Here is a 24,776-nt window from a genome sequence, read left to right as displayed (position 1 = left end):
GTGGCGCGCTATTTTTTGAAAATCGAAGAACGACTGACATGGAAACATGGCTTTTTTCAGAAAACTGTCAGGATGTAGAAGACATTGTTTAGAAATCTGATCTCAGGTCAGAATGGAAAACTGTCAGGATGTAGAAGACATGTTTTAGAATCTGATCAAAGGTCAGAATGGGATACACTGGGAACTTCAACGACAGAAGAACTAACTCTCTCCCCCCGGTGTGTCTCCGTTGCGTTCACGCCTTACCGAGAACACTCCGTTATCCAGAGTTTAGATACAGCTTGGTGCCAACGCCTAGGGCTTCTCCCTGTGTAACGCTCAGGCTCAGCACACCTTCCCCAACCCTCGAGCAATGGACACAGTTTACACTGAATGCCTCGTTCTCCTCCTTTTATTCACTGTGCAGTTAACAACCACATCTCATGTCTCCACAGGAAAGGAAAGATATAAAAAAAAAGGGAGCTTGTCGCTCAAGGAAACAGTGTTCACACACACACACACACACACACACACACACACACACACAGGGACACCATTAGAGAGAGAGACAACATCTTTGTGTCTCTCTATGCCTTATCGAGGGGGGGCAAAAAAACACTTTCTTTGTCTGCCAAGACAGCAAAAGGTTAGCGCCTTATGAGACATAACACGACAGACGGATAAGCGGCTTAGCCAAGTCAAATACTGGAGTAGGGGATGATATGTCATGTCATGTGAAAGGACACGCACACACACGCACACACACGCACACGCACACACACACACACACACACACACACAGTCACACACACACACACACAAACCTCGTGTGCACACAAACAGGACACACTTTTCTTCTAGTATACACTCCCCTGTGTTTAGGCTGCATCCATGCAGCATCCTCCGCGGTGTCCTCAGAGCACACACACATTAATCAACACAAGGATTGCTCACTTAGAAGCGGCGACACTGTGCAGTGGAGAGGATGATTCCCACTTCTCCTGTCTGCTCTCCTCCAGAGCCAACCCGTCAACTGCCCTGATTATCTTATAATGAACCCAAATTTGTGCTAGCTAGAGCACTCGGCTTCTCCGATCGCTCTCCGATCCCCCCCCCCCCCCCCCCCCCCCCCCCCTCTAATGCGCTATGGGTATTTTTGGCAACGCGAGAGAAAAAAAGAAACCCCAACGAAAATATCTGGGAAGCGTTCCTTATTTGCATACGGTCATAATTTAAGTTCCCCTAGTATTGCAGTTTCGTTGGTTTTAACCCGCTTAGACGATTCCACAAATGCCTTCTAATTAAATCAGCCTTTCTGAGACAGTTTTCTGATGTTTCTATGTCAGTCGTTCTCAAACATTTTCATGTCGAGGACCCCCGGAAATATAATGTAATTGGCTGTCGACTCCCATCTGAAAATATGTTGTTACAGGGACCCTCTCCCACTCCCAGAAGCAAAGATATGACTTAAAAACGCTCGCTCTGAAAGAATATATATTCAAAAGATTTGCGCCACATTTTCACGATTTTTCCAGACCCCTACAAGCTCGTATAATGTAGCTTGTACGAGCTTGTAGGTCTGCTATTTTTGAAAAATGAGCTTGTAGATCTGCTGTTTTTCAATAGCTAAAGTATAACATAATGCTTAAAAAAACCCAAAAAGCGTTACTTTCCTGTGCAGAATGGATTAAGATGGCCTCTGCATGGCAGGGGGGACTATACTACATGCAAAGCCAGACCGTTACACACGGGCTGGGGGGACATTTATTTTGATTCGAGGTCACCCTGCCTTGGCGTGGAACACTTATGCATGTGCAGCAGCAGACTGTACGTCAACAGAGTGCATACTGTACATATAATATAGCCCCGGTTAACTGCTTTAGCTATTGAAACATAGCAGATCTACAAGCTCGTAGATCGACATAAGAAACTTTTAAGAAGCTTTTTCTATAGAAAACTGGAAAAAGGATGTATAGATTAGAAGACATTTTTAGAATCTGATCTCAGGTCAGAATGGGTTAAAAAACCTGGGCTATTTTTTTTAGATTAACTTGTTTGTCCTCCAGTTTGTCCTGCTTATCACTACTACAGCACACCATCAGATCTGATTAAGATCCACCACCGCGTTGCACACAGGGTATAGTGTGGCTGGCTGAATGGCTGCTGCAGTTAACCCATTCTGACCTGAGATCAGATTCTAAAAATGTCTTCTATGTCAAGTCGCTCTATACAAGCAGACCTATACAAGCTTGTAGATCTGCTACTTTTTCAATAGCTAAAGCATAGCATAATGCTAACACCAAAAGGGGTTGCGGCCCAGAATGGATCAATAATGCCATGTCTTCCCCGACGAGGGCCGCGCCGTACGTCGCAACAACGACCTCATATTGTGGGGCTCAGAGATCAGGAATGTTTTCCATTGAGAAAGATCTCCAGAGAGCACTACACGTGACTCTGCACCTCCCTTAGCGCTCAGTCGTTTATCATCCGCAAATATGAGTGTGTGTGGGGGGGGGGGGGGGGGGGGAGCATAACGGTGGTCGACACGAGGAGACTGAAAATTGTTGCCCGGGACATCCCCCCCCTCCTCGCCTGTATGTATATACAGAGCCATTGGGCCTCCCTCTCACCCAAACACCAGGGGGAGAGAGGAGAGCCTTGCATGCCGCTGGGCTTGGCTGGGGGTCCCGCCCGCCTCGGGGCACTTTATTCCTGATTAGAACCCCCCCACACACACACACACACACACACACACACACACACACACACACACACACACACACACACACACACACACACACACACACACACACACACACACACACACACACACACCCCGCACCGCCGCTCCCGCTGAGTAACATGTCTTCCTTTTCTCCCCTTAAGCTGCTGGAAGACGAAGAAGAGGCAGCGGTGGTGCTCCCCCCCCCCCGTCCACAAAGATTTGTGCCGCATGTTCACGATTTAAAAACAATAGCTGATCTACAAGCTCGAAGCGCGCCACCGAGCTACTTGAATTTAGGTGACTTGATTGATTGACTAATTCATTACAAAGTGATAAACTGGTATACTAATTAATTACAAAGTGATATACTGGTATACTAATTCATTACAAAGTGATATACTGTTTTTTGGTGGGTATATTTTGTTGAGCTGGTCATTTTGAAAGTAGCTCTCACGTCAAAAAAAGGACGGGCACCCCCCTGCAAGTTATTTGGGCAACACGCGTTCAAAATCACGTCCCTCCACGGCAAACAAGGACAAAAGCTTTGCACAGTTATGTCTGACACCCCCCATGCTAAATCTAAATGAGGTCAAACACATACAACACCAGAGGGCCACACAGAGTGACTTAAGAGAGATTTACTTGCTAACACGCGGGAAGATACTTGTATCTTCCGTCAACGTTAGTAAGTAAACATGCCAGGGCAGAGCTTTCTAATTCCATTAACAGTACATCATCCTGGACACGAAACAATGTACCGTATACCGTGGAAATGAATAATGGCGTATACAAACATTCCCAACATCTGTTTTTCTTTCTCTCCCCCACCCATAGTGAGAAGTGAAGCCGAGGAGGCAAATCTATCATCAGTTCGGGATAGTAGAAGGAAAAAAACGGTGCACAACCAAAAGAAAGGGAGAAAAAAAAAGAATTCTTCACATCAGAATGATAGAGAAAATAAGCAAGCGTTTTAAAAAGGGAAGGCAAGCAATTAAAACGTAATTAGAATAGATGGATAGAAAAGGGAGAGACAGCCCACACATGTCTTAGCAAAGAAATAAGGCCTGCGTGGGCAAACTATGGCGGCTGAAGGATTGCGAGAGCCTCTCCTTTGACAAAGCTTGTGCCTCTGCCTCGCTCAAGATGGAGGGGCCGCCGTCCAGTGAAAAGAGAAGAGAGCCGGTGGGGAGAGTGGGAGGTGGGAGAGTCCAGGGTTTTCTCCGAGACAGGAGGATAGAACTGAATGGATGAGGAGGAGGAAGGGAGAGGAGAAGAATGGGGGGAGAGGTTGGAGAAAGAAGGGGGCGGTGGGGGTCACACGGAGGAGGATTGACAGCCTGTGAGTATGGCTTGACCTGTGCCCGGTTCAGCCTCCGACTTCTCTCTCAGCATAGAGCTCAGAGAGAGAGAGAGAGGGTGCAAAATATATAAAGCCGCAGGAATGTTAATTTATTTTCAATTGTCAAATGCCTCCCGAGACGGAGGCTGAAATAAAAGCATGCATACATACATATCAAGTGAGACTGGGGGGGAACTAAAACTTTAAAGCACCAAGTCCAAGTGTATAAGCCCCGCAAAAAAACCCCCAAAAAACCCCCGACAAATGAAATAGAGATGTGTGTTCTTTCTCCCGTCCAGTCGGTGCTGAAACCTTTGCCAACACAATGGTTTGTCTTCCGCTCAACTCTGTGAATAACTACTAATTTGGAGAGCTTTTCTACCAACCAACCCCAACCCCCCATGCCCTACATTCAGCCCCCAAAGAAGTAGAAAAACCACAACATGAGGAGAAGGGGAATTTCAGAGCCCAGAACGAAGGTGGTTGGATTATAGTGGGGGGGGGGCTGGAGTGAGTGTTCTTCTGGGGTTGACGACAGAGACCAACGTGGACTTCCAGACTCCTTTCGTCCTCAGTGCACACCCCCCCCCCCCCCCCCTCCCCGGTGTTCCCAAGAGAACCTTTTTTTGTCATGACAGTCCTGTCAGGGCTGGACTTTTCAACACCACCAGGGGAGAGACATGATGTCACTTCCTTTGGCTCCTCCGACCATGTGACGCCAGAGCACCTCGTGTCATCGAACTGGAAGTGACAGCAACGCGTTGCACTTTCAACCCTGGGTTTCATCAGGAGTGTGTTCATATAGGAGGGGGTTTGTCTCAGCTCATCAACACAGCAGATAAGCTATTTTTTGGGGGGAATAGCGGGCAGAAAAATGAAAATGATGAAAAATGTAAACTATAACCCACACACACAGAAAACCTCCACGGTTCACCTCTTATAAGAGGTTATGGTTTTGTTGCGATGGCTGTTTATTATAGAGGAGAAAGCGTGGAGTTGAAAGGCTTCACACAGTCAACAACAACACCTTTTCCATTCCGTGATTATTGTCATTTTTCAGATTAAGTGACAAAAAAAAGTAAGGTTTAGCCTATTTTACTTTCATCTTAACCCATCAAATGCTATACAATTACAGGGCTTTAGATTAGAGGCCTCCTCCTCCTGTTTTCGCAAGGTCACACAGCAACGTCTCGTGAGTTTGTAGATCTGCTATTTTTTATTGCCAAATGTCCTCCCCAGAACGCCTATAGGGTTCAAGTGGTTTAAACATGTCGTCAGACCAGCGGCTGACATAGACATGTGCGTCAAAGCACACATGTCGTTTTATGCCATGTGCTCTAAGTGCCTTTGAGAGAATGTCACAACATGCGCTCGGTTAAGCATGGTAAATAAATAACAGATGTCTCCGGGTTTTTTAAGGATAAATATCAGTAACTTAAATTGTTAATGATGTGATGCACCGTGTGCTCGCACGGGTGGTTCTAAGTGGATCTGGAAACCTCTCATCACGGGTGGTTCTGAGTGGATCTGGAAACCTCTCATCACGGGTGGTTCTAAGTGGATCTGGAAACCTCTCATCACGGTGAAAAGGCAAAAGAACCCTTAACCCATGTTGACTGGAGGCCGATTCTACGAGAGTCTTCTAATAATCAGATTTGTGCCGCATTTTTAACGTTTTTTTTTTTTTTTTTTTTTCAGGTTTCAATAGCTAAAGTATAACATGATAATGCACCAAAAGGGGTTCCCGTCCAGAATGGGTTAACCCATTTAGGCTTAGACCCAATGGAGGCCGATTCTACGAGAGTCTTCTAATAATCAGATTTGTGCCGGTTAACCCATTTAGGCTTAGACCCAATGGAGGCCGATTCTATGAAAGTCTTCTAAAGTCATGACAGGTTTCTTACAATCCTATGATTCCATATCAGTGGTCGTCTCGTCCCGTCCCCGTCCCCCCGTCCCCGTTCGCTGTGAAATAATATATATTCAAAGATTTGCGCCACATTTTCAGAATCTATTAAAAAAAAAATGCAGATCTACAAGCTCATAGCGCGGCACTCGGTGCTGCGCTATGCGGGGTACAAAAAGGTGCAACGCGTTACCGTCTTATATACAGTGTATACAGCAGTTGGTGAGTCGCGACGAGGTCCTTTGCCAAACGATAGAGGCTGCAGATAACTCACACAGAGAGAGTGCCAATGGGGCAGATGGACATTACAGTGAAATGGAGAAGGGCGGGCGCTACAGAAGCAGACAGAAGAGGAGTCAAATGGAACAAAAGGGCCCGCTCAGACCTAACAACCAGGTCAGTGTGAAGGGAAACAATGAGAGGGTTTGAGGTGTAGTGTAGGTTTGAAAAGAGCTGCGGAAAGAGGTGGACGAGTTAAAGACCGAATAGAAATGGAATGTAAAAATGGCGCCTCCTGCCTTATTCGGAAACCAGCGAGTGGTGACGTGAACCGTCTCGAACTAAAAAAGAGGTGACCGCACATTGGTACACTATACTGGCCTTTTTGTCCTATAGACACAATTTCCACGTAGCATTGGGGATTAGAGATGGTCATTTTTTTTTAAACAGTTTACACAGACAACAAACCGCTGTCCGTTTGAGGAATGATTAAGCAAATATTAAAAATAACTCGTGAAAACCGGTAATAATTTAAATATTGCATAGAATTGTAAGCCGTACAATACTAGCCGGGTTACCTGCTCGTTCTGTTTTTATACGGTGGTGGTCGGCAGTCGGCAGTCGTTTTTTTGCATGTGTATATGGAGTTAACATTACTCTAATAGAACCCCAGGTGTGGTTATAATATTCAAATATGTCTTCCCTGTGTATTTTTGGTTTCTTCCTGGAAAGCTGAAAGCCTTTGAGTCAAAAGGCCCAATGAAAATAACACCATTTTAGTGACATCATAACCCTATAACCCCTCCCACATTATCACACAACAAGAGCTGTGGGCGAGGCTTATGTTCAGGTGGGTGGTGCTCAGGTGAAAACAATGTTTACTTAATGAACTGGTGGGTGTGTGGACACATAAAAACACAATTTTAACCCATTTAGACCCGAGGACGATTCTACAAATGCCTTCTAAATGCTGACAGTTTTCTGAAAAACCCCCATGTTTCTATGTCAGTGGCTCGTTTTTCATGTCAAGGACCCCAAAAATGTATGTATTTGGCCTCAGACCCCCCCCCCCCCCCATCTGAAAATCTGTTGTTCCAGGGACCCCCCCCCCCAGATAGGAGTTAAAAAAAACAGGAAAGAATAAATATTCAAAGATTTTGCCACATTTTCACCATTTCTCAAAATTCTATTCTTCCAATAGCTAAAGTACAACATAATACTTAAAACACCAAAAGGGGTTCCTCGTCCACAATGGGTTAAGCACTCGATAATTATGAGCGTCATCGCTGAACGACCGTCGATACCTCTCCTTCCAACACGATCCATCAGCGTTAGCGATCCATCCGCTGCTAATCGTGGCACCCGCCTTGACATTATCACCACTGAAGATTTAATGTAAAGGCCACGTGAAAAGTCAAATTCATAAATGGCCAGTCCCCGCCGAATTCCTCACTGATCCAATTTGCAAAAAGGTTACATGGGCTTATAACGACCCCAAATGTATTCTGTAAAAAAAGATTAATGGGGCGCAACACACACACACACCAAAATCTCAACCCCTTTTGGTGTTTTAAACATCACGTTATACTTTAACTATTGAAAAATAGCAGATCTACAAGCTCATAGCGCGGCACCGAGTGCCGCGCTACGAGCTTATAGGTCTGCTATTTTTGAATAAATCGTGACAATGTGGCGCGAATCCTTGAATATATGATATTCTTTCAGAGCGAACATTTTTTACTAAAAAATATTTGCTTCTCGAGGGGAACAACATATTTTCAAACGGGGGTACGGCGGCCAAATACATATATTTTTGGGGGTCCTTGACATGAACGGCTGACATTAGAAACATATTATTTATGTATTTCGGAAAATATTTAATTTCGACGTCTAAATGGGATAAACGAAATCATTGCCGTCGTACGTCCACACGTCAGTTAGTTTAGCACCTAGGCAGGAGTAATCAACATTCATACGCGTGACACCTGGCGTGGGCCGACAACGAGGTGGGAATGTATAAACTGGGAGGTAATTCAAGACGTTTGTGTTCATGTGAGAGAGAGGTGACAGGGACTTGACAACCTGAACAGGAAGCCAGACATGTCTGCAAACAAACATGGCTGTTTTCAAAAAAGGAGCTCTGTTCCCGCGGCTATCCACATGACACAAAGCACAACGCACGCGTTTTCAAAACAGCGTCAGCAAAATATCAGAGGTTCTCAAACTTTTTCGTGTCAAGTAACCCGAAAACTGGTATGAATTTGGCCAGGGACCCCCGTACCCCCCGTCCCCCCCATCTGAAAATATTTTGTGCACAAGGAAGGATCCCCCGATAAGAGAAGGTTTCAATTTAAATGTTTCAAAATGATTTGGAACACACGATTCGCACACAAGTCTTCAAGATGTATCGACTCTTTTCGAGAATAGCAGATCCACAAGCTTGTAGATCAGCTATTCTTTTCAATAGCCTAGTGGTTAGACTCATTTTAATGCTATATTAACTCATTCAGGACGGGAACCCCCTTTTGGTGTTTTTTAAGCATTATGTTATACTTTAGCTATTGAAAAATAGCAGATCTACAAGCTCGTAGCCCGGCACTCTTTTGAAAAAAATCATGAAAATGTGGCGCAAATCTTTGAATATATATTCTTTCAGAGCGTTTTTAACTCAAATCTTTGCTTCTGAACGACTGACATACAGAAACATAGCTTTTTCAGAAAACTGTCATGATGTGTAGAAGACATTTTTTTTAGAATCTGATCTCAGGTCAGAATGGGTCTGCATACTAACTAATGTCAGTGCAGATGTGTAGCTCCGTCTCCACACTGAGCTCAGTAGCCGTTTTGTCCTTGTAGCGCGTGAATGAATATAGGGTGACCTCAGAGCAGTCGGTTAAGCAGGAGGGGTCACCATATCATACACAGGAACGGAGTATATACGCTCTGCACTGACGAGCCCAGATTCTTCTTTCAGTCAGTCTCTCTATGCGGCTCTACTGAAAGCCACACTCCTCTATACCTTATTATACTACAACCAGAACTCACCCACACACACACACACGTCTCACACACGCACGTACACACGCACGTTTGCATTACTATACTCAATGTGAGGACTGCAATTTTATGAATGCCATTTTTCTTTTTCTTTTTTTTAACCACTTTTTTTTGCCATTTTTAACACTAACCCTCAAGTCTGAGTTTAATTACGTGTCTGTGTTTAAGGCGACGCATCGTGAGCTCGTAGTAGACCCAGCTATTTTGGGCGTGACAGAATTGCACAACTGAAAGTGTAACTGTCTGTAAATCAGGTCTAACATTTCAATAACCATGAAATAGCAATTTTTTCCAGCCTATGGTCCGGGGACCACCGGTGGTCCTTGATGGGGGTTAATGATGGAGAGTCGTAGGTAACCAAATGGACCCTTTTATTAGAACTTTAACTATTGAGAGTGTAACCAAATAAATTGCTAAAACATCTGCATTGCTTAACCCATTTAGGGCCCCGACGTCAAAACATTTTTTTTTAAATATATATTCAAAGATTTGAGGCCCAGATTTGAGACCTACAAGTTCATAGTGTCACTCAGTGCGGCACTCAGTGCGGCGCTATGAGCTTGTAGGTCTGCTATTTTCCAATAGCTAAAGTATAACATAATGCTTTAAAACACCAATACAGATATGCAGAAGAATTGTTATTTTGATCAGCCGAAAGGCCCAACAAAACACATCAAAACTAGACTAACACTAAAACATTCCGGGTGACTAAAATGTGACTAAAACCAAGTGAAAACTATTCAACAGACTACGACTAAAACTAAAATCAAAATTTGCTGCCAAAAACAGCTGTGTTTGAACCTGCAGTATGAGACTAAAACAACCACTAAAGTCTCATTTTACCGCTTTCCTCGCTACAACAAAGCTACTGGTCTCCCAAATCTGGCTGTGACAGGCCGTCTGCCCCACACTGAATACTATCGACCATTTCACGTTATTGCGTCAACTAAATCCTCCATTAGAGATCGTATTAATGCAAACTAGATTCAACCCCTGCCTGCACACATTCTAAATATGCCCCGCGAAATATTGTACTGAGCACCTTCAATAGCCTTTGTCGCCACATCATATATTTTCTTTGTCATGGACACTTGTACAGTTACATTAATGAATCTACTCGAGTTGAAAGCATCAATGGCTTCCTTTTCTGAGAAATCTGAATTCAGATATTGCTATTATTTACAATGTAAAGCGGAACGGGAGCCCGGACCACAAAATGACGTCGGACTTAAATACAGAATTAGGTCCTCACGAGTATATTAATGCAAACAAGCGCGCACGCACGCACGCACGCACACAGTCACACACACACACACACACATGTCCAATCGCAATTTATATGGGGAAATTGTGGTTGGCTTGGCAACCGCACTCGCCTTTAAATTGACAAGCAAGAGTGTGCTTCTTGAGATCACGTAAACACAATTCTGAACACATTTGAAGGACAAGGACCGTTGCCTCCCGCTGATGCGAAATGAAGTTAACCCATTCTGACCTGAGATCAGATTCATACGAGGTTTCCACTGGACACACACTGGTCTGATGAACCCATTCTGACCTGAGATCAGATTCTAAAAAATGTCAGTCGTTCTTCGATTTTTCAAAAATAGCAGACCTACAAGCTCGTAGCGCGCCACTCGGTGGCGCGCTATGAGCTTGTAGATCTGCTATTTTTCAATAGCTAAAGCATAACATGATGCTAACACCAAAACGGGTTCCCGTTCAGAATGGGTTAAAGCCATCAAAATGTTGTCTGTAAAAACGGCAAAGTCCAAGAGTGTAAAACTCATGTATGCAAAAAATGTGGACGCAGAATGGTCTCTCTTTTTTTTGGTGCTCCCAAGAGTGAAATGAACACACCGAATGTCGCTGTGTTACAGTGCACGAGGAAGAATTAAGGCTATATAATAAACGATAGGGCACCAAAGTCCCCAAACCCAGAGCCGCCTGTGAATTTACAGTCTGTGCAGGAATGCAGAAGCCGCATGTTAGCATCAGATTCTGTGACAAATGTAGGCCAATGCAGAGTAGCCTATTGCAAATACTTTTCAAACCAAGATGTTTGCGCGCACGCACGCGCACACGCACACACACACACACACACACACACACACACACACACACACACACACACACACACACACACACACACACACACACACACACACACACACACACACACACACACACACACACACACACACACACACACACACACACACACACACACACACACACACACACACACACACACACACACACACACACACACACACACACACACACACACACCTACTATCCAATGGAGTGTCAGCTCTGTCCCCCTGTGTCACAATTGGATGTTTGTTAGCCTGAGGGATATTAGAGAAGATAGACGTTTTGGCCCAAACGTTGTTTCCGACAATAAAACAACATAGGCAATATGTAAGTAAGCCTATATACTTCTACCCAATTGTTTTTTTTGCTTACGAGGCTAAATTCACATTATGAATATAGTCTGTCTTTGAATACCGGCTTGATCCTTTCTGAAAACTATGCGATGCCTTTGTTGCCGAGGCTGGCAGTGATGTGAACCAGTCTGACTGGCCCTCTTTTGACTAGTCGTCGAGCCCCAAAAGGAATGACTCCATTTCTGCCAAAGCCCCTATAATCTGTTCAGCATTACCTATGCATAGAGACAGCACCTCTACTGTACAGCATGGTGCATGTGTTCTCTATTTGCCACATATGATTTGAAAATTGCATTGCTCTACTATGCTTTCCTTTAATTGCCATGACTTTCTTTTTTTTACTCTATCTTTTTTTTCCCCCCTTATTTGTGGACAAAGAATCACGGTACAAACACTTTTCGTCCCACGAATGAGGCAAATGGAAACTGCAGGTGGTTAACCCATTCTGACCCGAGATCAGATTCATACGAGGTTTCCACTGGACACACACTGGTCTGATTAACCCATTCTGAACCTGACCCCCAATATTATATGTAATTGACCGCCGACCCCCGTTTGAAAATATGTTGTTCCAGGGACCCCTCCCCCCCACAGAAGCAAAGATTTGAGTTAAAAACGTTCGCTGTGAAAGAAGATATATTTGAAGATTTACGCCACATTTTCACGATATATACTAAAGTATAACATAATGCTTAAAACACCAAAAGGGGGGCTGAGCAGTGAGCGGTCCAGGCACCAAGACGGTATAATCCAGCCTGATGGCGTGTCGCGGGTTCGAGTCCCGAACCCGTCGGCCAGGCCCCCCCCCCCCCCCATCTCTCTCCGCCTTTTCTGTCTAACTGTACCCTATCAATAAAAAAGGCAAAAACGCCAGAAAATAAATAGAATAACAGAAAATAAAACCCCCACCAAAAGGGGTTCCCGTCCTGAATAGGTTAAACCAGTAAGACGCGCAAACGCGGGAAGCGAACGCAGCTCGTACATATCTGGGTTTTGGACGTATAGCTGCTTTGGGGACTCCTTATATGGTTATGGCTGAGTCATGGTGACACAAAACACTCAGCTCCATATATGGGCACAAAAGCGGGACAGACACATCACTCAGCTCCATATATGGGCACAAAGGGGGGACACACGGACACACACACAGACAGACAGACAGACAGACAGACAGACATGATCTGCTAGGTCTCATAGTAAGTGCTCACTGCGTTCGCAATAATACACATAGGGCTGTATTTTGCGTGTCTTAAGTACCAGGTCTTATTACCTAACTTGAGTAAACGAAAGACCTGGAGGCGTGATCAATGCTCTTTGGCCACTCAGAATAGCCAAATGGCATTGATCACGCCTCCAGGTCTTTAGTTTACTCAAGTTAGGTAATAAGACCTGATACTTAAGACACGTAAAATACAGCCCATAATGTCACAGCTGAGGGTAAAAAGGCTAGATTGACTGAACACCTATGTCTCCAGTCTCCACACAAACATACGAGTATAGCAGGCGCATGCATGCATGCAATCATATCCCGGGCTCACACAATGCATGGCAAGAAGCGCCATATGGAAAGGTAAACAAAATAAAAAGGAGTTACTTATTCAGACGAGCCTGTAAAATGGATCTGTTTCCAACAGCAAACCTTGCACACTGTGCGAGATGAATGGGGGAAGGTATGTGTATTTCATTGGCAATCATAAACCAGGCATCACGCAGCATTTCCTGTGGGAAACCCGAAGCCGGTTGGACTTGTTTTTCCGGGTCTTTATGTGTGCCTCATTTCATTCTCGTTTTCTTGCTATGTTCTACTTAGACTAATAGACAGGTCTCAGGTTAAGAGATACTGCCCCTGACGCAGCTGTTCATCGACTCTGAAAGATGGAACCGGTTTTGTTTAACATCTTTATTTTGTAACGGGCTACTCAATATCCCTGGTATTAAAAGAAGAAAAAAACCAAAAAAAACCCAGCTGAAAGCCACATTATTTAAACTAAAAGGGGGCCTTTCTCCCCGTGCAAGCTGGAATTGAGCAATTTAGAGTGAGGAAAAAAAGTACTTGTCACAGCACAGACTGTATAAAACTAGCAAGAAGATTTATTGTTTTTATTAAACAGCCAAATGTATATCAGTGTAGCAGGGCAGCTTCTTCTTTTACAAGATCCCCAAATTGTTATGTTCAAATTGAGCTAATTGAGCAATTGCACTAAAAAACATCAGTGTATTCCATGCATTTTATTGTTAAAAACGCTAAACTATACTGCTACATCACCCGCAGTCATTAAAAGGCGTCCCGCCCACTTATTTGCAATGCATACCAGTGCTGCGCATGAAGCCATGTAGAATCAATTGGGGGAAAACATGAAGGATTATATATGAGTTTTCAAGTCAGGATTATATAAGGGCACATATTCTTGTTTACAACTGATGTCTCTAATAGTACCATAAACATGCATCTGGGTTATGTGAACAAGCATTCTGTCATTGACAGGACAGGAGGAGCTCAAGTTGTAGAACTATAAGACAACCTTTTTTCACTGACCAACACTAAATGGAAACTACATGACAACGAAAATATGGTGACTAAAACTAAGACTAAATATACTGACAATTTCGTCAACAAATAAAAAACTAGACTAAAATGTTAGGAAGGGACTAGTGGACAAGACATCCAGTAAAAGTCATTTTACACTTGGTTGCATGCTAAAAAAATAGCCGATCTACAAGTCCACAACGCGTTGCGCTGTGACATGCTGTGAACGTGTACATCGGCAAGTGTAAAATCATTACGACAGCATCAAGGACCGCCAAAATACATTTCTGTCGACAACAACCAACTGTAGATTTAGTCGAATAAAATTGCATGACATTTAGTCGACTAAAACTATTCTAACACTACGGCATTCCAGGTGACTAAAACCAAATTAAAACTATTCAGAAGACTATGACTAAAACTAAATCAACACTGCCTCCAAGTCTGCCATTGGCTGGAGGAGTTCAGGTTGGTAAATCTCCATGAAATCACAGATTGGGGTCTTCTTGGTTTCTTGACCAAATTTTTTGTACACGTTTACAATTAGTTGGTTTGCCCTGTCCAGTAGAATTACATCATTAATTTAGATTAATTGGCAAGTACGTTTTCGTTTTTTTTTTCTTTTGCGTTTCATTCAACAGCCTGTGCTTAAAATATGAAAATCTGAATTGATTCGTATTTGCCTACATGAAACTGTCAATGCAACGCACACTATTTGCACACAGTTGTCGTGAATGAGAGATATAAAAAGTACCTCATTAAACAAACTATGGCAGAGAAATATTGGTTCTTTGCCCGACATTTACCTATTGAGAATCGTTCAAATTGGCTGTTTCACGTTTGAAAAAAGAAGCCGCCTTCAAACCGTGTGCAGCGTTCCAAATCCCACACAAAACTAACCAAATAAAGCAACAAATAAGACAGCAACCGTGCCACTTCTCCCAATGCTTCAAACGCAGCGCAAAAATACAAGCGTCTGTAGCTGCAAAAAGCTTTTCTCTCGTGCCAAGGGTTCTCTTGTGCTGTGGCTTAGCCCAACAGTACTAGCATAAAGAATGCACACAGTTGTCTTTATTTTATTTTCAGCCCTGCTGCCTTTAGAGTTGCTTTTTTTTTTCTTCGCCCTCCTCCAGTACATAGGGCTAATTCCTTTGGGTGTTTGTGCAGTGTCCCTTAGTTACCGGATAAAGAGAGCGCGGCAGCTCAGAGAGTTAAAAGCCTGCCCCTGTCCCACTCATACATATACAAGGTCATCAATAATTCACCCTCATCGGGAAGCATTATCTAACAGCCTGATGAAATTTTAAACGTGGTGGGTGACAACACGGAAACCATGAAGAAAGTGCTCCCGTAAGAGGACACTCCAGGTGGCAAACAATGCTGGCAACAGATGTGTCGAGAGGGGCCGGCGGAAGTGGGCAATGTCTGACTTCCTCCAGGACCAGGACCACCGTTTGCTAGCACCTCTGAGCCGTTTACACACACAATGTACAAGTATAAGTATAAGGGCCAGTAAAAGAGTGAAAGACGAGTCTACGGTGGTTTTATTATGCTTGCAGAGGCTGTGCGAGTGGTGCAGGGAGGTGGAGGCATTCGGTATAGGGCTGTATTAGCGCCCAGGCTCATTCTCATTGACAGTGAAATCCCTCTAAGCCGAGATCAATTACACCCTGCTCCGTTGTAATTAAAACGTCCTATAAAGGTCTAGGAGCACATGGACACATACCTGCAATGTGGGTAATAAGCCTAGGGAAATCTTGGACTATCTGCACACGCAAAGAAAAACACCTTTATAATTCATTCCGGGCTGGGAACCCCTTTTGGTGTTTTAAGCATTACGTTATACTTTAGCTATTGAAAAATAGCAGATCTACAAGCTCATAGCGTGGCACCGAGTGCCGTGCTACGAGCTTGTAGGTCTGCTATTTTAGAAAAAAAAAACGTGCAAATGTAGTGCAAATCTTTGAATATATTATACTTTCAGAGCCAACGTTTTTAACTCAAATCTTTGCTTCTGGAGGGGGTCCCTGGAACAACATATTTTCAGATGGGGGTCGGAGGCCAAATACATATCATTTTTGGGGTCCTTGACATGAAAATGTTTGAGAACCACTGCATAGGGTTTTTCAGAAAACTGTCGTGATTTAGGGGACATTTGTAGATCTAAATATAAATTGTTATGGCTAAGCTTAAGAGATCACCATTGTTTTTCAAATGAATGTACATTATGTCCACAAGTGTCTCTTTCATAGTACCGTACGCACTTTCAACCGGGCGTCCCAATTTTGGGCATGTACTGTATGTCATCATAGGCGAAAATCTTTAAACATTTTCAAAATGTAGGCTATTAAAAATAGCAGATCTACAAGCTTACAATCATGATACATGATTTTTGTAAGCGCACGGTTGCCAGTTCGAACCCGGGCTCCCCCAGAGTTAGTGTCGAAGTGTCCTTGAGCAAGACACTGAACCCCTAATTTCTCCAGATGAGCTGGTTGGTGCCTTGCATGGTGTATGAATGTGTGTGTGAGAAATGATAGGTGAATGTATAATGCACAATCTATATAAAGTGCCTTGGATAAAGGCGCTATATAAATGCACCATTTACCATTTATTTACCATTTAGAATACAGACTAATTCCGTTCAGTGACAACCCACTCCAAATAGGAGCATAATAATAAGTGGAATGTGGAATGGTTTGATTGCATTCAAAAATAACATTTGTTTGGTCAAAGCGTTACAACACGGTATAATCTCACAGATTGAGATGCATGCGTCATGTGCACATTCTTTCACTTAACCCATTCTGACCTGAGATCAGATTCATACGAGGTTTCCACCTGGACACACACTGGTCTGATGAACCCATTCTGACCTGAGATCAGATTATTAAAATGTCAGTCGTTCTTCGATTTTTCAAAAATAGCAGACCTACAAGCTCGTAGCGCGCCACTCGGTGGCGCGCTATGAGCTTGTAGATCTGCTATTTTTCAATAGATAAAGCATAACATGATGCCAACACCAAAATGGGTTCCCGTTCAGAATGGGTTAAAACCAACATTTGCAGCAATATACTTTGTATCAGGAGAACGAGTGTGATAATAAAGCATGTTAACAAGCAGAGCAAAATGAAATGTGCGTTCATGCATACAGCCAAAACATACATTGATGTATTTCTTCTGTGTTCCGGCGCCAAAACCAATTACTTGTTCACTTTAAGCAATGTTTGATTCTTGACCGTTCTCCTGAGAGCTGACGGGATGCCTATGACTCTCCTAATTATGAATCAGGGAGCAATCAGCAATCACAACTCCACTCTTCAAATATCAAGATCTGATTTGCTCTGATCAACAACAAGCCCCGTCTCTCTCTCTCTCTCTCTCTCTCTCTCTCTGTGTGTGACTGTGTGTGTGTGTGTGTGTGTGTGTGTGTGTGTGTGTATGTGTGTGTGTGTGTGTGTGTGTCTTTCTGTTTCTGTCTCTCTGTTCAACAAACAGGCCCTGCAGCATCTCGCATGCAGAAGCTTTTTGAAAATGGAAGAAATTTACACCACTGCACAAGAAAGAAATGAAGGCTCGTTTGATTTTTTAATGATAACACTTTCTCCCTTTGCTAGAACACCATCTGAATTCTAATACTTTCCCTTGTGTTGACTGGCTAGGTATCAACTATCAAAGATCAAGATTTTATTTTATTTTATTATATATATTTGCTATAGATTATATTGTTGATTAGAGTTATATGATTGTTATATTACTGTGTTTACAAGTTAATAAAGTATCAATTATTTATTTTAATAGATCACTCATGTCAGGGTATAATCTCATTTAAAAGAAACTCGTATCAATCGATAATATCAGTGTAATTCAGGCAGCTAATTGGATAACGTTTTGAAGACAGTCTATGCAGAAAGCGGAGTATGGCACAGACAGACGAGAGAGAGAGAGAGAGAGAGAGAGAGCAAGATGGCGGACTGCAGTGGGTGAATGTTGTGGAAGTATACCTTTCCATTCTAGCCCACTTAGGACTGAGGCCGATTCTATAAAAAAAAGTGCCAATGTTTCTGTCCGTGGTGCTCAACCATTTTCATGTCAATGACACCCAGAATTCCACGGACGACAAACCCCCCCCCCCCCTCCCCCCCATCTGAAAATATATGTTTTTCCAGGGACCTCCCCCCCAGAAGTAAAGATTCAAGTTAAAAAACATTTGCACTGAAAGAATATATATTCAAAGATTTGCGCCAAATTTTCACGATGTTCCAAAAATATCAGACCTACAAAGTTCAGAGTCATAGCGTGGCACTCGGTGCTCGGTGCGCTGTGAGCTTGTAGATCAGCCATTTCTCAACAGCTAAAGTATAACGTAATCCTTGAAACGTTACGTTGTGAAATCCGTCACGAATGGGCTAGGTTAGCTAATGGATTCTCTCCAAAGTGTCTCACCTTATGTGACAGCACCTGCCAATCAAAGCCCAGTGAACATTCAAGGGCTTTGACAATATCTCCTCACCTTGAAAACATAATGGCTCCATCACAATACAGACACACACACACACACACATGTGACACTAAATAGGCAGCTAATGGTGGTTAGACATGGTAGACAAAGGCCTGCAAAAGTTCATGCGAGTTTGTGAAGCATTGCTTTTGTATACATGGAAATGGCAATACAAGCATAAAGAATACATGCTATAAATGCCAGTTTAAAGGTGACATCCAGTGTTGGGCGGAGAAATGCACTACGTAAGAAATAAGAATGCAAGTAGTGCATGTCTGAAGGGGGAAAGTACTCAGCACATGTATCCTCATATACAGTGTGAACAGAAAAATAATCATAAAAACTAATTTATATAATAATATGCCTAGAGAATTGAATGCCACAGCATTTTAACAAGCTGAACCAGTTTCTCAGTAAGCTATTGGAATTATGAACACAATTGAAGGCATTTTACAGATTCATTTGAGAGATTAATTTGGCGATTAAAATGTGGGTTTGGGAAATGGGGTGGGGCAGAATTACTTATAATCTTTGTTTAATTGTTTAAACGTAAACCAATAAATCTTCATGCACAAAGGAGTCATGCAGATGGTCTGTGGTTCTGCCATATACAACAGTATTGCCCAGCAGTCATAACCACGATATATACGACATATAACAGAATGCCCGCCAGCCAGGCCCATTTAGGAATTTTAGGAACAAGTAAAAGGATTTCATCATGAGCACAAGACAGATGGCCTGTCAGATACACCTAATAGCAACGGAGAACCTTTGGCCCTTCGTCTGCACACTTCCCTGACCTCCGTTATGAGCGGACCAAATAAAGCAGACTATCTTTGTATCCCCATGAGATGGGGAGCGGTGGTCCTCGTATGCTAATGTCAGCCCGGCCGCTGCCTTTGGTTGAAGAAGCTCCGAGGGCGGTCCAGACAACTCACAGGTCAGTGCTAATCTCCTGATATATAGAGCCTTAAGACCCGCCGCTATCCATCACATCGCAGCCCCCGGCGGCAGCGGCTCAGCAGACCAGGGAGAGCTCTGCAACACACCAACGGGTTAACGGGGGAACCCCAAAAGACCTTCTGATGATCCATCACTCACAAAACAGCCTCCCTTGATGGGGCTGGGCTTTAAAAAAATATATATATAATATATATAGCTTTCTTTAGTGGAGGAAAGAGCACTCTGCATCAGGTCGTCCTGAGGCGAGAAACATATCTAGCCGGGCCCCAGTGTGACATGCCACTAAGCTCCGGGCCCTCTGTTGATCATTAAACATCCATTTCAAAGCAGTGGGGGAAAGTCAACTGTCATTTTAGAACACGGGGGGAGATGTAAGTAAAGAGTGGCTGCTTCACTTCAGATTTATCGCGGAGGATAGTGAAGATACTGATCTCAACTGGTTTCCCCTAATTCAAAACAATTCGCTACGGTCATTTCGTCCATGCATCTCCATATAGAGGGAGAGAGGGAAACAAACACCAAAGCTGCAGCTATGATGAGCTGTGGCAATTACGTGTAATACCAATTAAGGCTCTCGTGATCTTTTCATCCATGTTGTTCATATTCCACCGCCTCTCTCTCTCTCTCTCTCTCTCTCTCTCTCCATCGGTTTGTTTCCAACTTTTGACAGCGAGTGTCTGGAACAAACAGAAGAAGACAGCTGTCAAACCAACCTGCTGTGAGTGAGGATGGCAGGTGAAGCCATCTTCTTTTTCTCTCTCTCGCTGTTTAAAACTTCAGCACGTCCTCCAGATTCTGTTTGAACAAAAAGCTAGGGCAAGCAACACTTCTATTGTGTGCGCCAGGGTTTTTTTTTGGGGGGGGGGGGGGAACCAACCAGTACAACCGTGAAATCCTCAGTGTTCATTTTAACTCGGTGAGAGTGCGCAGACGTAATCAAAATGGATGGATTAACACTGAAGATACTACTACTACTACTAGTCTACTACTACTACTACTACTGTGCACTGCAGGCTCATTTTATTACACTGGAGCAGGTTGATCGAGGCCACTGACCCCTACCGTGTCGGCACTGATGCACCTCTTCCACTGGCATTTACATTCCCTGCCTGTGGGCTCCCCATAGTGAACACCCCCCCCCCTTTCCCTTTCCCCCCCCCCCCTCACATCTGACAGACCACTCTCTTTCACTATTAACCTATAGTGATCCTATCTCCACAGAAAGAAGAGGCTGTTAAGGTCCAGCAGGCAAACCCCCTGACTGATGACAATCCATGCTTTAAAAAAAAAAAAGAGAAGGGTTTTCGTGTTTGTCTTTTAGACTAGAGCAAGTGTGTGTGTGTGTGTGTGTGTGTGTGTGTGTGTGTGTGTGTGTGTGTGTGTGTGTGTGTGTGTGTGTGTGTACGCTTATCCATTACTAGTTTTAAACTAAAATTGCCGTTTGACAAACGATGTGTATCTCTTGTAAAGAAAAGAGAAATGGAAACTATTAAAACAGTGTTAGCAACACCCATTGCTTCATCTTGTTACAGCCAAACAACAGCTGCAGAGCACAAGGAAGGAACACATCTCTGCTAGTGTGGGGGGGGGGGGGGAACAACCCCAAAAGAAAGAGCAAGAAACGCGAGAGCTACTCAAAGAAGCTCTGAAGGCCCCAACATCTCCTCTTATTGACATTGACGTGACTGAAGACAAATTAAGTTTGGGCATTTTTTGATTTTGTTTGCTGTAACCAAACTACCATTCAAACAGCTTCCCACCAGTTTATTTGGTCACTTTTTTTTTTTGGTTTCTCGTCATTGACGGAGTGGGTTGCTTTCTCTGTGAAAATACAGATGGTAGAGGTCCTATTTGTACTGGAAGAGATGTTTATAGAGTAAATCCTTTTAAATTCACAAAGTAAACATTTCTCTCAATGTTTTTCCAAGATTTCTACATCATGCATGGCTTTTGGTGTTAAGATTATGGTCTGCAAATGCTCTCAAGCACAACAAAACTATGTTTTCCAACAAAAGCACATAGAATTAGAAACGTAGTTTCAAAAACAGACGTATACACACACACACACACACACACACAACTGACTGCAGAATCCAGCAATCTGCCAGTAGCCAGCACCAGCTCTTTCTTCTTCTCTTTCTCTCTCTCTCTCTCTCTCTCAGGACAGCACTGCTTAGGAAGGGGGTTGGTAGAGCTCATGTTCTCTCCATTGAAATGCAGACACTTTGATATGTAAATTGGCAGTTACAAAAACCCGCTAGAATTCACACTAGCATGCATTGAAACCATTTGTGCAATGTGAGATGCGATGACACTTCCTCCCCAAGACTGCATGGACAAATGGACCAACCCAGCATGTCTGGAGCTGGTGAGAAATGGGGTGGCGTGTGTGTGTGTGTGTGTGTGTGTGTGTGTGTGTGTGTTGTGCGTGAACTTGCATGTGCCAATGGATTTGGCAAAGTTGTTCAAATTAATTTTAGCTCTATGTGTGGGGACAACAGGACAGTTGTCCCAGCAAATTCTTTCTACCATCCTTATCATGACATTGAATTCATAAATAAAGCATTGTCCGAAATCCGAATACAGCTACAGGCCCTAAAAACCTCTGAATACAACACACAACATCAACACACATTGAACAAATGTCTCCTTGTGGGACGGCTAGACATTATTGGGGCAGGTTTTTATCATCTAAAATGAGCAGAGGAAGTCGTAACCGCTTAAGCAGAATTTAACCAGAGCCAAAATTGACCTGGCATAGGCCGCTGATTCCGCACCCTGTCTATAAGGTTTATGACTCACCACTGCTCAGATGTTTATGGATATCTATAAAAGTGGTGAGCCTATTTAGCATATAACAAAACCTTAATCCCTCTGTGGTTTTTGCTTACTAAGTCACAACAGACAGCCCTTTCTCAAGTGAGAGTGAGATATGGTTCCTTCCTTTGCCAATAAAATCAAACTATCTCTCTCTCTGTGTGTGTGTGTGTGTGTGTGTGTGTGTGTGTGTGTGTGTGTGTGTGTGTGTGTGTGTGTGTGTGTGTGTGTGTGTGTGTGTGTGTGTGCGCGCGCGTGTGATCACCACACACATGACTGGTTCTGGTTCAGATCTTTGAATTATAAATGTTCAGTGAAATGATCTTATTTAATATCCACAGAATGGAGCGTGCAACTGACATCCAACTAGCTCTGTCTGCATGTGTCCTGAATGTGCTCGTGTTGTTTCTGTGAACCGAAGGCTGTTTTCAAAATGCTTTACTGAGTCCTGCAACCGCTCAGCCCGTTATACAACACAACGAATTCCGTGAATCGAGCTTTTAACTATACGTTCAAATTGCAATCTCCTCTCGCCTGGTCTTGGGATGTTGCATGAGCCAATTAATTGATGATTCTACGCGATTTTTATTCAAATGAAATTGTTTTATAAGCCCCTTTGCAGTTTGGCCAACTGACGATATAAAGTAACCTTCCACGGCTTTCTCGGTGGACATAATATAAAGGATATTTCCACTGGGGGAAAAAACGCATCTCTGGATTCTGGATATAATCCTAATAAACTCAAACTTCAGAAAATCCGGTGTCTCAAAGCCCCGACTCCGAGTCGATTAGTTTCTGCTCGTGTAGATTATGGCAGAGGGAGCAGCCAGAGCCCCTTCTGATTAACTGTTATAAACTCATTGAATCGCCATTTGGGGGCCCAATTTGAGTATCCTCGGGGAGTTAGATGGACGGCGAAATGTTCATGCTCGTTCATGGGGTTTTCGGCAAGAAAGACAAGGCGGGTTTCTGTGCCTCACTTGAAAAGTCGCGAGGTGATAATAATATCATTTGAAAACAAACAAAAAAAGGCCACGGTAGAGTATACTTACATTTTGTTGTATGCTATGTTGCTTCAGAATGTGGATAATGTCGTCTGCAGTCTGTCTTGAATCCAGAGGAAAACCCCAAAAGGCAGCAGCGACAACCAACGGGCACCCCCTTTAGCAGAGGCCCCCCGAAACCCAGCAGCGGCGGCGGGTATAAACACAAAGACAACTGTGGTGGTTCCGAATCATATGCATGCTGAACTGCTCCACTTTAGCAGGGAGTGGGACACGTCGTGTCTTCTTTTCGCATGGTGGCAGGTAGTAGTACCGTTGTTGTCTGTCTGTCTTCGAGAAGAAGTCCACCACAACACGTCCACGAAGAAGACCGAACGAATAGGTCCATTGTTGTTGTACTGCTCGGGGACCAAATGACCACCGAAATGACCATTAGTTTCCCCCCCTTTATTAAAGCCAGTATAAACGCATCCAGTCTCTCCTCCGAACCGAACAGGCAGAAGAAGAAAACGCCAGAATCACTTCTTCAACGCGTACAGTGTAATAACCTTTAGTGCGCAACGTGCACACACACACGACTCAAGATGCAGCAGCACGCTCGTTATACCAAAAAAATAAATAAAATAAAACTCGCGGCCGTCTTCCACACACCACCAACGCGTCTTCTTCTCCGTATAACTCTCCTTACATGCCCTGCTTCTTCAAAGGAGACGGTCCCAAATGTCCTCCTCGTCCTCGTGCAGAGTCAGACTAGACAGTCACACGAGTTCTTCTTTACAGTTCAGGCTTTAATAATAATGCTCCTCCGTCCGTCCTCCGTGGCTGCCCATGACATGTTCCTTTTTTTGCTCCATCCACGCTGTGTGGCAGCTATAGGCAGGCTGGCAGACGGCAGTCAGTCCGACTGGTTCGAGAGGCAAACGAGACGAGGAAAAACGGCGCACCGCACCGGCTGCTGCCTGCTCTGACTGCAGCAGCTGGCTGGGGAACGGGCGACCACAAAACCTGGAGGCTGGAGCGGAGCGGAGTGCTGCGTGTAGTGTGTGTAGCGTGTAGCGTGTAGTGTGTGTGTGTGTGTGTGTGTGTGTGTGTGTGTGTGTGTGTGTGTGTGTGTGTGTGTGTGTGTGTGTGTGGAGATACTGGTGGAGAGATCATGATGATCACAGCCAAGGATGAATTCTTGTTCTTCTCCTCCCCATACCAATTTTCACCACCTCCATTGCATCACCAACAAACGACGAGCTCCTAGTACCTATACCACCTACCTACTCTGACTATAATGACTATAC

The 24,776-nt window shown here is 43.8% G+C and overlaps 1 protein-coding gene across 1 annotated transcript in view; it reads right to left on the bottom strand.

Annotated features, from left to right (window-relative positions):
- Positions 1 to 24,504, bottom strand: part of LOC308326244 (adhesion G protein-coupled receptor L2-like) — a gene marked incomplete at its 3' end in the record, with an annotated part of 53,588 nt that extends 29,084 nt beyond the window's left edge. Inside the window, exon 1 of the mRNA XM_080779052.1 lies at positions 23,536 to 24,504. The remainder of the gene's footprint in view (positions 1 to 23,535) is intronic.
- Positions 24,505 to 24,776: the final 272 nt, after the last annotated feature.

The sequence above is a fragment of the Protomyctophum bolini genome, assembly GCF_963924005.1.
Source record: "Protomyctophum bolini genome assembly, chromosome: 12".
Lineage (NCBI taxonomy): Eukaryota > Metazoa > Chordata > Actinopteri > Myctophiformes > Myctophidae > Protomyctophum > Protomyctophum bolini.
The sequence above is the reverse complement of the archived record's forward strand: the minus strand, read 5'-3'. Positions and strand labels throughout refer to the sequence as shown.